The sequence below is a fragment of the Gracilinanus agilis genome, chromosome 5 (assembly GCF_016433145.1).
Source record: "Gracilinanus agilis isolate LMUSP501 chromosome 5, AgileGrace, whole genome shotgun sequence".
NCBI lineage: Eukaryota > Metazoa > Chordata > Mammalia > Didelphimorphia > Didelphidae > Gracilinanus > Gracilinanus agilis.
The window spans coordinates 308519256-308534437 of record NC_058134.1 but is presented as its reverse complement, the minus strand read 5'-3'; positions in this window follow the sequence as shown (position 1 = coordinate 308534437).

The following is a 15182-nucleotide window of genomic DNA, read 5'->3' as shown; positions in this document are numbered from 1 at the left end:
AGCTCTCCTCGGAGGCCTCTAACACACCACCCTTCCCTGGGCCCGGCCCACCTCTCCCATCTCCAGGGACTTGCCAGATGCACTTTCTCCCCTCCGCGCCGGGCCCATTCGCCTTCCCATCATCCTTCTCTGTGTCTGCGTCCCATCTCCTACCTTATGCGATTTCTCCACCTTTCAGTCCCCCCTGCCCCTGCCCTGGGCCTCACAGAGTGCCGGGGAGACAGGAGGTCCCGGATAAATGGGAACGGAACAGAACCCAAGCATTCAGCTCAGGCCCAAACACCCAGCTGACGTTCCACGCGTGACTCAGGGTCTGAGGCCAGCGTGCCTCGGTGCCTCCCCAAAGGGGGCTGCGGGAACCCAGGGGAAGAGGAGGGGAACACGAGCCCTGCCTAGGGGAAGGGAGCAACTCCAAAGGGTGGAAGGTTGTGTAATTTTAGATCATCGAAGAGTTCACGGCATCTGGCTGAAATGGAAAACTAAAGGGGAGAGAATGCTGAGGAACGCGAGAGCCCTGAATGACATTTGGGGACCTGACCCTGTAAGCGGTGAGGAAAGCCTGCCGTGTGTGAGGATTCCCCTGGTAGGCCGTGTGCCAGAGACTGGCAAGCAGTAGCTGACAGCTGGGGGCTACCGTCACTGGCAGAGGCGCTCGACTCGGAGCTGCCAACGCCCGCGTCAAAGTAGAGATGAATGGACCCCGTGGAGGCGCCTCTAGTCCATCTACCCGCCGCTGGCCAGTGGTCGTGGGCTGTTGGCCGCTCTTGTCGATGCCCTTTAAAGTCCCGAGAGAGTTCCGTGAAGTTTCAACAACCCCCAGCCAGGAGGGATGTAGAGAACTCTGAAGGGTCTCCAGGAAGGCATCATCTGCAGAGACGCCAGGAGGAGGTCCGGAAACGTGGCTGTGACCACCATAGACAAAGGGCGCCACAGTCAGTCCTGAAGAAATCCTGACAGGCGGAAAGGAGGCGGACGCGAGTACCAAAGGAGGGCAGCCCCTGACGCTGGGCGGCCCGGCGTGGCGCCGCTTTGTCCACACGGGCTGCCCCCGACTAGAGCTTGCTCTGAGTCTGAAGAGTGGCCCGAAGCGAGCCCAGCCTTCGGCCGTGTTCCTAAAACGGTGTCTGTGGGAGAGGGGCTGCCGCCCCGGCCCCTCCGCCTGGCTCCCCCCACAGGGAGCTGTTCCTCCTCTCGGCCCGGAGGGCAGATGTCTGAGCAACTGGCCGCAGCGGCAATGACGCAGGCCGGATTCAGCTCTGAGAAGGGGAACCTTTCTCTCCTTCCTGGGAAGGATTTTTATTTCACTTTTTTCCCAACTGGCGGGAGGGCCCGTCATCTCTCGGTCGTGCCTCCTTGGACCTCTCAAGCTACAGCCCAGTCGGTTACCTCCGTCTCTGCTTCCTTACGAGCAAAGGAAAAACTCCTCAGGAGCCAGCCTGGGGCGGGGGGTCGGGGCTGCCCCAAAATGGCCTTCAAACGAGGCTGGCTCTCCGCGGACCGCTAGGACTGGAAAGGGTCACTGAAGGAAGCAAAGGGAAGCTCCAGCTCAGAAGAGATGGGCTCAGGGTCCAGGCTGACACCCAGAGAAAGCACGAAGGAAAGGCTGTTCTCCTCCATGAGCAATCCGACGAGTCCTTTCTTGGCAGGTATTTGTCTCAGATCAGGGACTCGGTACAGGACGGAGCCCGAGGCACGCGGCATGGTGGGAGACCCCCGGGAGAGCAGCCACGATGCTGGAGCTCGGGGCGGCCAAGTCACAGGCCAGGAAGTCAAAGCCAACAAGCCTGAGTGACTCAGCCAAGGTCACACGGTAACTCGGGGCTGCTGCCAGCTCTCCCGACTCCTCCACGCTTCACTAGACTGAGCTCTCAGCCCAAAGCGGTCAGAAAGAGAAAAGGAGGAAATAAACCCTTCGGGGTCAAAGTGGCTCAGCGAGCACGCGGGGCGGCTGCCTCACACCCCAAAGTGAAAGCGGCCCGGAGCGCTCACGGCATGCAGCCTCCTCACTTCACAGGAGGGAGGAGGAGAGTCTGGGCCCGGGCAAAGAGCTGGCACAGAAGCAGGGTCCGGGTCTGGCTCCTCACTCCAGGCCCGACAGCACACGTCACCCTCCGGATCGTGCCGTCCTCCCGGCTGATACAACGGGCAGCATCTGGATGGCCCGGGCGGAGCTGGAAAAGCCCCCGTGAGCTGTGTCTGAGGGAAGGCTTGGAGCACACCGGTGCGGCCTCACAAAGCACAGGCCTAAATCCTCGCCCCCAAACATCGCAGCACCCCTCGTGTCCTGCGGGCCGCCTCCTTCCTCCCTGCCTCTCCCTGCTCTCTGCCGGGTCTTCCAAGCCCGAATCCAGGGAAGGGATGGGAATCCAGGACTGCATCCGAATAAGCAGCCCATATTCGGGGTCAGGCTGTGTCACACGCGGGTCTCCTTTGAGGTGCTGCGGCCTAGGCACCCCCAAAGATCTAGCACGATAGAGCCCCGCCTCCGAGGAACTCGCGACTGGGAGGGGAGACTTGGGCCAGGGATGACACGAGGCGGAGTCTGACCCAGGCAAAGGAGAAATCGAGTCACACAGAAAAATCTGAGAGAGAGCGGCGCGCTGCGGGGGACGGCCACCCCACGGAGCTGGGCCTCCAGGGACAGAGGCAGGGCAAGTCCGTGCTTGGCCTAGGACAGGGCCGGCAGCCCAGCCCGGCCAGAGGAGACTTCACAGGTGGCAGCGGAGAGCGGAGACTGTGGATACCCTGAAATACCGGGAGACTCACTCTTCGCCTAGAGGAGAAGGAGGACATGAGAGCTGCTCTTTACCAGGCTCGCCCTCTAGAAGGCCGCTGGGAGGGATAAAAGCCACTGCGACAGACGAGGGGGGCCCAAGGAAGAAAAGGGGGGACATCCTGGCAACTGATCTAGAACAGGCAAAGCCTAGGAGGAAGGGCAGAGCTGCTGGTGCCCCCAGAAAGGAGGCGGCTAAAAGGAAGGCCGGGCGGGCCGCTGGGCCGGGTGCCACCTTCCGCCTTGGATCAATAGGCGGAAGAGCGTGAAGGCATTCCTCAGACCCGATGAGCGGCTGCCAAGGCCTGAGAAAAGAGGAGGCCGAGGCCTTTCCATGCCAGCCTGGGTGCCCGGCGAAGCCAGAGCGGATGGGAGGACTCCCAGGCCGGGGAGCTGGAGGGGCCTCGGAGAGCAGCCGCTCCGCCTCCTCGCTCTGCCCCGGAGGGCCGGGCGGCCCAGGGGGGATGACTCGCCGCAGGCCCCGAGGAGGGCTTGTCCGGGGTCCGGGCCCACCTGAGCGCTTGGGTGGAGCCAGGGCCCGGGACCTGGCTACACGGAGGAGGTCCCCGGACGCCGCAGCCGGGCTCTCCCTGCTTAGAAATGGATCCACTGGGGCCTGAGCTCAATGTGGCCCCCGGCCGCCGGCCTACCCTTGGCCCAGGCCAGAAAGCTGGGGGAGAGGAGGAGGCTCCTGCTGCTTCTGGAGCTCTCCCAAGCCCAAAATAATGGTTTCACCCGCCGCCCTCCCCCAGGGTCAGGGCACAGCGCGGGGTTTAGGGCGCTGGAGTGCTCCAACTGTGCCCGAGACACCCCAGAAGGAAGCAGGCTAGGGAAGGGCCTGGGCTCTGGCCCGGAAGCTCTTCAAAGATCGCTGCCAAAACAAACTAAACAAACCAGGTGGCCGACCCTCCTGAAAGGGGCGCCTCAGAGGTCTGGGTGCGAGTCCAGTGTGAATGTGGATCCCCTGGGAAAGCCCCAGGCCAGGCCTCGAGCACAGATTCAGGGCATGCTCTGGGCCTGTCCTGTGCAGACAGCTCACAGTGTGAATGGCGGATGCACTAAGCAAACCGCCATGTATGCAGGACAGCTGAGGGCACCACCGTGGATAGAGCACCAGCCTAGAGTCAGAAGGATCTGAGTTCAAATCCTGCCTCAGACACTTCCTAGCTGTGTGACCCTGGGCAAGTCATTTAACTCCATTTGCCTCGGTTTCCTCATCTATGAAATGAGCAGGAAAAGGAAATGGTGAACCCCTCAGTATGTTTGCCAAGAAAACCCCCAAAGAGGTCCTAAAGAGTCAGACATGTCTGAAATGACTAAACGACCGCAGCCAGACCATTCCACACAGGAGAAGCAGGAGAGGGCGTCATGGGGAAGGCGCTCTCCCTAAGGGGGACCAGGGAGGCTGTCGAGAGCCAGGAGGAAGAGAAGGGAGACCCCTGCAGACCTGGAGGACAAGCAGCCAGGGATGGGGGCCGCCCGCAGGGCCTGTGGTAAGGCCTGAGCTGGAACAAGGCCAGGTTAAAGTCCTGGAAGCCAGACAGGCCTTTGTATGTGATGCTGGGGAGGCCCTGGAGTGGTTGGGGGAATCGGTGGTAGCTTCCCTCCAACATGGGGCAGAGAGGGCTGAAAAGCTTCTGCACAACCAAAATCAATGCCAGAAAATTACAAGTTAAATGGCCTAAAAACAGTCTTTGCAGCAAGCTGCTCTGATAAGGGCCTCATATTTGAGACGTAATGACATTCTCAAGAGAAGACAGCCATGTTTTCAGAAATCATCTATGGGGGCAGCTGGGCGGCTCAGTGGATAGAGAGCCAGCCCTGGACATGGGAAGTCCTGGGTTCAAATCTGGCCTCAGATACTGCCTTGCTATGTGACCCTGGGCAAACCACCAACCCCTGTTGCCTAGCCCTTACTGTTCTTCTGTCTTGGAACCAATGCACGGTATTGATCCTAAGTCAAAAGGTAAGAGGTTTTTTTTGTAAACCCTTGTACTTCGGTGTATTGTCTCGTAGGTGGAAGATTGGTAAGGGTGGGCAATGGGGGTCACACAGCTGGAAGTGGCTGAGGCCGGGTTTGAACCTAGGACCTCCCGTCTCTAGGCCTGACTCTCACTCCACTGAGCTACCCAGCTGCCCTAGGTAAGAGTTTTTAAAAAAAGTCATCTACAAAAAATATTCCAAACACTAATAAGAAGGCAAATTAAGGAGAACAAGTCTAAGGCCCATCATCATCCATGAGACTGATGAAGATAAGCAAAAAAGGAACCTGACAGTGGTTGGAGGGCACATGGGAGGATAAGCACAGTAGCCCTTCCTTGGAGCTGTGAAATGGGCCAGCTGTTCTGGAAAGCAAACTGGAATCATATACTCTGAAAGTCAGCAAACTGTGCCTGAACCCTTTGGTCAAGCAATAGCAGCTAAGTGGCTCCGTCGATAGGGAGCCAGGCATGAAGCTGGGAGGATCTGGGCTCAAATCTGGCCACAGACATCTCCCACAGACCTGGGAAAGTCATTTAACCCCCTTTGCCTCGCCTAATTCTTCTGTCTTGGACTGATAATCAACATGGATCCTATGGCTCAAAGAGAAGGTCTCCTTTATACAAAAACATTTCTAACAGAGGCCCATCAGCCAGGGGAACCATAAGAAAGCATGACGGAGATGAAGTCCAAGAAAGTTTGGCCGCTTCCTCTCACACTATGAAAGGAGATTGAAGGAGCCTGAGAAGGCGACAGACAGGGACTACAGGCTGGGAACATGGGCAGCTCTGAGAGCGGGCAGAATCTGATCTCAGCACCGAGTCTCTGGCTGCCGGGAGATGAAAAATGAGAGAGAGACACTTGCAGCAGAGGCCCTGCGTTTACCAGTTCCCTTGCCTTCCCATGTTTCTCACAAAGGAAGTTTTCCTTTTTAAACAGGTGGAGAAAGTGGCAGCGAAGTCCCCCCAAAGGAAGCAGGAAAAGACATGGAGAAGAGAACAGAAGGAGGCTCAGAAGGAGTCCCAGGCTACAAACGAACATGCTGTATTTACAAGATGCTCTGGAAAGAGAAGATGAGAAATGCAGAACTGAGAGGTATACGGTCTGCCAGCCAATCTTCCTCTTCCATTCCTGGTGTCTGTCAAGTTCAGGGAGGCAATTTGGAACTATGCCCAAAGGGCTTTAAAAGACTATCTGCCCTTTGACCCAGCCATACCACTTCTGGGTTTGTACCCCAAAGAGATAATAAGGAAAAAGACATGTACAAAAATATTCATAGCTGTGCTCTTTTTGGCAGCAAAAAACTGGAAACTGAGGGGGTGCTCCTCGATTGGAGAATGGCTGAACAAATTGTGGTGTCTGATGGGGATGGAATACTATCGTGCTGAAAGGAATAATGAACTGGAGGAATTCCATGTGAACTGGAAAGACCTCCAGGAATGGATGCAGAGCGAAAGGAGCAAAACCAGGAGAACATTGTATGCAGAGACGGATACATTGTAGCACGATAGAATGTAATTGACTTCTCTACTAGCAATGATGCAATGAGCCAGGACAATCCAGAGGAACTTGGTAAAAAGAAGGCTCTCCACATCCAGAGAAAGAACTGTGGGAGCAGAAACACAGGAAAAAAAAATGATCAGTCGCATGGTTCAATGGGGACATGATTGGGGATTTGGATTTTAAGTGAACACTCTATTGCAAATATTAATAGTATGGAAATAGGTTTTGACAGTGATGCACATATAACCCAGTAGAATTGCTTGTCAGCTCCGGGAGGGGGGAGGAAGGAGAGAGGGAGAAAGGAAGGGAAAGAACATGAATCACGTAACCATGGAAAAACATTCAAAAGAAAAAAGAAAAAAAGTTTAAAAAAAAAAAAAGAAAGAAAGCAAAACAAACAAATAAGTAGGTGTGCTTTGTAAAAAGGCTGCCATGGCAGCCAGCACCCCGGTAGCTTCCCCCAGGCCTGTCCCACCATGTTCTCACACATGAATTTAGGAGGCTGCCCTAACATGAATCAGAAGGACCCCTTCTGGACCCACACAACTAGTGGTTACTATGGAAATGGAATGGTCAGGAGATCTGAATTGGTAAAGTGATCGGATGCTGAGAGCTACAATTGTTAGACTGAGCTGAGCCCAAACCAGGTCTCTAACACAAGGTGGGAAGATGATTAAGGTCCAGGTGCCACCCTGATCCAATCCGCAGAAGATATCAGTGAGGGGGCAGCTGGACCAAGAGCGTGGGAGGCTTGGCAACAGGAGGTCCTGGGTTCCAATCTGGCCTCAGACACCTCCTTCTAGCTGTGTGACCCTGGGCAAGTCACTTCACCGCCATTGCCTACCCTGACCACTCTTCTGCCTGGAACCACGCACAGAATGATTCTAAGACAGAAGGTGAGGGTTTAAAAAAAAGGAAAAAGATGGCACACATGAGATCCAAGCATCTATTTCGACAGGCCAGAAGCAGTCTAAGAAGATGAAAGAGGGAGCACTGGGTCATGCGAGGCCTGCAAACAAGGAGTGCGTGAGTGGCCCCGAGCGACAATGGCTATGACAAGGGTGATCTGGTCTCTTCTCACAGCCTTTCCCGTTTACTTCTCTGAAGCCTGGATCGCTGCGCAGCTCCATCTCCTTTCTCTCTGCTGAGAACAACGATGGCGAGATGGGAATCTAGAGGCAGGCGGTGCCTGGACGATAACATTTTTGCTCACGGTTAAATGGGGTTTAACTTGTGAAATTCTCTGGTCTTGGCCTCAGGCATTTCGGAGGGAGAGAAGCCGGGAGCCTCTTCCTTCTCCAGCCTGAACCCTCCCTTAGAACAATGAAACAAACCCATCTGATACAGTGTCAGCAGCAGCATCTTCGACGACGTAAGCAACACCGTTTGCCAAGAGAATTTTAGTCTCAGAAGACATTTCCTAAGCATGATTACATTTAAAAGAGACAGAATTTCCACGGGAAAAGGAGCCTGGAGGTCATGTGGTCATTCGGACTCCCCCGGAGAGCAGAGCTCAAACTCGTCCCTCTCTTCTCTGACCTGTTTCCTCACCAAGGAGGGCAAGTTCTCTCCGCTCTTCTTCGCTTCGCCTCTTGAAGCCAAAGTAACAGAGCAACAGGCTGAAGCTTTCTTCGGTTTAGAAGCTGCTGCCACGTCTCCCTCGATCCAGGCTTCTCCAGGCCAACTGCGGCCAGTCGCTCTCATTCCCTTTCGGGGTGCCTTGAAGGCCCTTTTTCGTGCGGGTCTCCCTTCTGGGCATAAGGAAAGCGATAGGAGTAGAGAAACAGGTCTGGAGAGTAGCACAGAGGCAAGACAGAGCAGGGACGGGGACGCAGCTGTCTAGACACCTGCCAAAAGCAGGGCAGCCAAGCATTTAAATCGCGACGTGCCTCAACACTATCGCATCCATCCTTCGGAAGGTTGGACAACCAACTAAAGAGGGAAATTCTTTGCCAGGGAAGCTTGCTGACATGAACACAGTAATGACCTGGAGGCCGGAGTGACCGCCGGGGGTTTGCTACAGCAAGGAGAGAGGAACAGTCAGAGATTAGCCGAAGGGCCCAGGCTAAAGTGAAACGTCTGATTCTAAAGCATCCCAGACTGGCAGCGAGAGAAGGTTAACCCAGGCAATGGTGGGGTCCAGGAAGAAGAGCTCAGGAGTCCCGGGCCTTGGAGCGAGGACCAGAGGAGGGCGAGGAGGGCCGAGGAGAGCGAGGCTTCTTAAAGTCATGTGGGAACAACAACACCGTAGAGAGCAACAGCTCTGAAGGGCCAGCACCCCAGCCCCAGGCGCAGTTCCAGAGAACTCCGGATGCAGCAGACCCCCATCTCCTCTCTGGGAGGTGAGAGGCTCCGTGCAGACCGCAACTACCCCCTTTGGATATGGCCAATGTGGGAACTAACTGTCTGATGATGTGTGTTTGTCACCAGGGTTTCGTTTTCTTCACTTTTCCACAGCAGTGAAGGGGCAAAGTAGATGGGAAGGAGAAAAGGGGGATTTTTATTCATGGAATTAACTTTTCTAAAAACAAAATCTATATTGAATCAAAGAACAAGAAAAAAGGTTGTTCTGTAAAAAAAATACAGATAGTGGCTCTTTTTGGGGTGACAAAGAATTGGGAATTGGGGGAGGGGATGCATCAGTTAGGGAATGGCTGAACTAATTATAGAATATAAATGTGATGGAAAACAATCTTGCTGTACCAAGCGATGAAGGGGATGGTTTCAGAAAAACTTAGGAAGACTTCTCTGAACGGATGCAGAGGGAAGTAAGCAAGACCAGGAGAACAATTTATACAACATCATCATAAAAACACAATTCTGGGAGACTTAAACGCTCTAATTAATATAATGAACAAGCGTGAGTCCAGAGGGCCAAAGATAAAGCTGGATGCCCACCGGAGGGCAAACAGAGCATGAGCCGATAGACTTGTGGAGCGGAGTAAGAGAACATTTGTGGTCCTGGACGATCCAAGAATTTGCTCTGCTTGATGAACCATCCTTATTTCTTAGGAGGGCTCTGGTTTTCTTATTTACTTATTTATTTGCAGTGAGAGGGCAGGGAGAAGGAATGTGAGTTTTGGTTAACAGGAAAAAATAAATTTAAAAATAAAAGTTCTGCTGAGGGAAAGGGGCTGATTGATGGTCAAGAGGTAGTGACATGGTGACAAGCAATGAGAGCAGAAAGCCAAGTGCTGGGGCCTCCTTTGGTCACTCTTTTCTTGGCCTTTGGATGATAAAGGACAGCCACAATATACCATCGATGGCGACTATAACTGAAGAGATGGTAGAGCCCTGGGCCGCCTTCCAAGGAATCCAAGGGAGGGACGACTTCTCCATGCACGAAGAGAACTCCGAGCTGGGACCACGGAGTGAATGGCCTGAGACGATGGCAAAGAAGGGCTCCAAGAGGAAGAAAGTCTGTCAAGTGTTGGCTGGGGAGCTGGTGCCGATGCTGCCCGAGGCAGCGGTCCTGGGGGCGTCTGCAAGACTCAGATGGGTACAGCTGGAGGAGGAGGAGGAGGAGGGCGGTGAGAGGACACAAAGAGCAGCATGGCTGAGACGGCCACTCTGCGTTCAAGGGTGACTCAGCTCTGTCACAGTGAGCAGGCTCTGGGGCAGGACAAAGGAAGATTTGATATCCTGCAGACAGTTTGAGGGAGGCGCTGGGTGTGCTTCTAATGAGACTTCCGATGAAAAGCAGCCGGAAACGCATGTTTAAAACAAATTAAATGGCCAGTTTTGCAAACAGCCCAAGGGAGAAGGTTCTGAATTAGGGCACAATATATCCGCCAGGGAGCCTTTCCACAATGAATCCAGAAAGGAACGAAGGGCATCAACTGTGGACACCAACTGGACTCTCGCCTTTCCAGGGAAGGGCGACTTCAGGGCGAAAAGGCAGACAGCAAGAACATCTGCCCGGGTGCCTGGGGCCGGCCGCCCAACAGATAGTCCCAAGTTCCCCGGGAGTGACTTAGCCCTGGAGGGAGGTGCACACCGAGCCAGGCGGGCCTCCAGCAGCGCACAGCCCGGTGGGGGGGGGTGTTCCAGGCTCCCCCCCAGACCATCAAAGGGAAGCACGGTGGGAGAGGTCAAGTAAAAAGCTTCTGTAAGAACAAATCAATGCAGTGGCCCATGGAAAACCTGCCTGGGAGAAAACCTTCAGGGAACTACAGCCATCCCGACTTCACCATGATGCAGGCTTTCAAACATCGCCGCGTTCTCGCTGTGCCCCGCGGTTCTGTGCAAGAAGACCGCGCGGTGCACCGCGGCCAGTTTGCCCACCTCGCACTGTCGGCCGACGGCTCCCAGGCGCCCATCGCGGCGCTGGCTCCGTTCGCTCTCCTGCTGTGCGGATCTTCCCCCGTGGGGGGGCCTCTGGGACGTAGAGCCTGCGGCGGGCGAGGGATCGCCCCATTTCTGGTCGAGGCCCGACACTCAGAACAGAGACAAGTAACACACGCGACCAAGAGAAAGCACCAAAAACCCCACAAGCGATGCTGCGGTTCTGGTCGTTTTCCCGCCGTGTCCTCTCTTTGTGACCTCACTGGGGTTTGTCATGTCCTTCTCGGTGCAGTGATCATTCCAGATCATTAGCAAGAGAAACAGGAACTCGAACCCTGAACTTTCACTTGACAGCCAGGAAACGGGCAAAGAAGACAGGAGACCGTCAGGCCGGCGGAGGGGCCGGGAGACTCCGGAGAACGCCTCCAAGTTCTTCCTCCAAGAGAGGCCGCCCAACGGTTCGCACTTTGACCCCAAAGTCCCCAGCACAGCGGCGGCCCCAAGAAAGCCCAAGACAGAGAAAGATCTCAGCAGGCCCCCAGCGGCGTTCTTGTGGCAGCAAAAAGCGGGAAGCACGTGCTGGGACGTGGACGGGAGGGACGCAAGAGGGCCGCGAAGCCAAGAGAACCGGAAAAAGAAGGTGTTTGGGGCCCCCACAGTCTTCGTGGGGGAGGGGGGCTCACAGGAAGGGCCGCCGCACTTAAAACACTGGGGAGACCCTGTCTATACAGGATGCTGACGCGAAGAGACTAAAACACAGCCTAAAGCCTAATCTCAACTCGGAGCAGAGATAGAGGCCAGTCTAAGTCACAACTAGATTTCTCTGTCACAAGAGAAGGTTGACTTTGGGAAGCTAGATAGAGCCCTGAGCCTGAAGTCAGGAAGAGCTGAGTTCAAGTCCAGCTGCAGACACTTCCTAGCTGGGTGACCCTGGGCAAGTCACTTCACCCCCACTGCCTAGGCCTTACTGCCCTTCTGCCTGGGAACCTTGGAAGCAACGAGCACTATCAACTCCAAGATGGAAGGGAAGGGTTTGGAGATAATAATAACGTTAAAGGAAGTGCAGCTTTTCACATCATGCCTTTTCTCCCAACAACGACCTTGTTTTATAGGAGAAACTCAAATCAACCCCAAAAGGCTTTTCAGACCGTCCCAGTTGCCTGAGCTGGGCCTTGAAGCCTCCTTTCTGGTGGTTGCCTCTAATTCTGGCCCAAAGAGACCTGAGAATCAGTGGAACAGCCCCAGGACCATGCTGTGCAGTAACGCTGCCTCGGGGCCTCCGACCCGGCTGGCTTCCCGACCAATGCCACGAACACTCGGCCCTCGGCAGCGCGGCTCCTTTGCCAAACTGTCTGCCGAATCCCGTCCTGGCTGCCGCGTCGTGCCCCCGGCCTGTCTCCTTTCTTCCCTCGCCCCAAACTCCTGCCCTGATGCTAAGCGACTTCACCGTCCACCTCAGCTCCCCAAGCCCGATTCCTTAGGAGCCTTGAATGCCACGACGCGGCCAAGGATGGGCACGACCTCGTCCCGGGCCGGCTCCTCAGCACCGCGCTGGCCTCGTCACAGCCTCAGGCTCCATCTGTGCCTGTGCCTCGCTCCTCCCGTCTACTGTCCAGCATTTTCTTTTTCTTTCCTTTTTAAGGAAGGACTAAGGGTCAAGTGACTTGTCCAGGGTCCTATGGCCAGGGAGTGCCCGAGGCCGGCTCCCCTCTCATCTTCTCCAGCGCACAGCCGCCCCCCATCTTCCAGCCTCCTCCTAAGGTGATCCTCAAGGCCTGCTCTTCTTCCCTCCCCGTTGTGCTTCCCGCCCACCCGTCTGGCCACCTGTCAGCCTCCTGGGCGGAGCTCCTGCGGCCCCGGGCCATTCCGCGAGGCCCTGCTCAGTGGCCCCCTCGGCCATCACAGGGGTGACGGTCACTTCCGGGCGGGGGGCGCCTCAGTTACGGCTCTGGTCCCAGGGAACCCTCTGGACGGCCCGGCACACAGGCCAAGCTCAGAATACGCCAAGCCAAAGTCATCCCCTTTCACGAATGTCCCCATTAAAATCGATTCTCTTTCCAAGACCCCTTTTGTCCTCCCCTCCGCTCCACGCCCCCAAAGTGGGGGAGCCCCCGGCAGGGAGCCCATCAGCCCCCCTCCAGAGCTCCAGGGGCCGGAGTGCCCAACCTGAGCTCCCCTCGGGCTCTCGAGCTCCTTCTCCCTTGGGGCACAGTGCCAGGCCCTCCTCCTCAGACCTTCCCTGGCTTGGCCGCTCCCCGACCGACGGGCTCCTTCGTGGCCGGCCGGCCCGAAAGCCGCCTCTTGGTGCCCTTCTGCCCGTCCCCGAGCAGCCAGGCCAGAGTCAGGCCTCCCGTCCTGCCCAGGAGCGGCCTTGTCTTTCGCCGCTTCGTGCCCCCTACGTGACCTCCCCAGGCCTTCCCTCTCTCCTGGGCTCTCTCTGCAGCCTCGTGGGCTCCCTTCACTTCTGCGAGCCGGCCTCGCCCGGCCACTCTCCCCCTTTAACACCCTCCCTGGCTCCCTGGGGCCTGCACAGCTGGCTCTGGCCAAGCTCGCTCGTCCTGGCCCTGGGCTCTTGCTGCCTCCCTCCATCCCATTCCTGAGACTCTCTGGGGGTCCCTCGATGCCCAGGGGGTGCCGGCAACAGGGAAGCCTGCTGGCCAGAGGGGGGTGCGAGCGTGAGGCCCCAGAAAGCCCGGAGCTCAGAGGCGGAGCAGAAGGACGAGCGGTCAGCAGATGGCCCGGGCCAGGGGGAGGAGCCCCCGGCGGGGAATCTAGGGGAGAACACAGACAGGCGTGAAATCCGGACCCACTCAGACGCCTGAGGGGAGGAGAGCGCCTGGCCCTGGGCCGGCGGCATCGCCTTCCGCGGGGGAGGCTGCCGGACGAGGCCTCTTCATGACCTCCGCTCCGGCCTCCCACGCCTTCTAGCTGGCGACCTGGGCACGTCCCCTTCTGTGAGATGAGCTCGGGGGGAAGCAGGCCCCGAGACCGAAAGGGAAGCGGCCGGCCGCCGGGCAGCCAAGCAGGGGCGCGAGGCCGGGGGAGGGGACACAAGGAGAGCGAGGCGAGGCTCTACGCTGGGGCCCGGGGAGGGCACCGCTCGAGCGCCGGGGGGGCCCGTGTGGCCAAGAGGGGGAAGGCAGGCCGCCCAGCCCAGGAGCCCCGCTGTCTGTCCTCGGCCCTACTAAGAAGAGGCCCCCCAGGGAGCAGCCCGGAGCGCCTGGGTTCCAATCTCACCTCAGATGCTTCCTAGCTGGGTGACCCTGGACAAGTCACTTACCCCCATGGCCTAGCCCTTCCTGCTCTTCTGCCTTGGGAAGGGCTGAGGACAGCCAAGGAGGAAGCCCAACGAGTGACCAAAGCCGAGCAGCACCCCGAACCCCTGCCTCGGGGACTTCATTTGGGGAGATCTCGGGGAAGCAAAGACCCGCTCGTGAGAGCAGCAAAAGCCCACAGCCGTGTCCTGGCGGGGCCCTCGGAGCGGGGCCCTCCTCGCCTCTTCTCGGCCTTCTGGCCGCCATCTCTAACGCTGAGGCTGCCCGCCTCCTCTCGGAGGCTCAAGCGAGTCCAAAGAGTGCGAGGCTGAGGAGGACGAGGCGGCCCCCCGCCTCCTCCCGGCTGCCCCAGCACACGCTGTCACCGGCCCGCCACAGTTAGGGCGAGACCTCGGGAGGGGGCCGCAACGAGCCTTGGCTCGAACCCTCGGCTTCTACGGGAGGAAACGGAGGCCGGGGGGGGGGGGGCAGGTCTCAGCCAGACGAGATGGCACCGGCTCCCAAGGCAGAACTTGAACCCTGAACCCCGAGCTCCAATGAGCGCGGGGGTGCTGGGGGTCCACAGCAATAGGGCGACGCCGTGGCAACAGAAAGCGGGGAGACGCCCGGGCGAGTCAGAGAGAACAGGCCGGGCCGGCGCTCGTCTTCAGGTGGAGGAACCGAAAGGCACTTTGGACATCTTTTCTCCCTTAGGAAAGGGGGCAGACAGACGGGCGACTAAGGCCGGGGAGGGGAGGCAATACGGGCGGGCACTGGGGAGTGAAGTGACTTGCCCAGGGCCCTACGACCTCCTCGCTGCCCCGCCATGGGCTTTTTAAACCCATAAGAGGCCATCGACATTCCCAGAACGTTCACCCATTCCGAAAAGAAAACCAGGCCACGTCCAACTGTTGGCTCTGGATGGTTTCTTGGCTGGCGTCTGGTCCAGCCCCGCCATTCTGCCAAGATGAAAGCAGAAGCCGAGAGAAGGGAAGGGGCTGCCCGGGGAGGCCCAGCCGGAGCAGAGGCCGGCCTCCAAACCAAACTGGCCTCTACGCGCACGAACACGACCGCCAAGCTCGACGATCTCCACGGGGAGGCTTCGGTAAAGGAAGGGGGAAGCGGCAAAGGCCGGGGTTTGGATTCTGCGCGTGCTCAGCCCACGACTCTGGCGCTCCTTCCAGGGAGGGACACTAACAGCCTGCGCGGCCGGCCGATGGCGTGTCCAGGGCCACGGACCAAGGGCCGAGCACGGCGCACTCACGGAGCCTCAGGACTCTGGGGCCAACCCGGCCCAGCAGCCTCCTGAACAGAACCAGACGGGGACGGCGCTGACCCAACGCGGCGCCTCTCCTGCCAGCTCTCAGCCCAGAGCCCTGAACGCGGTG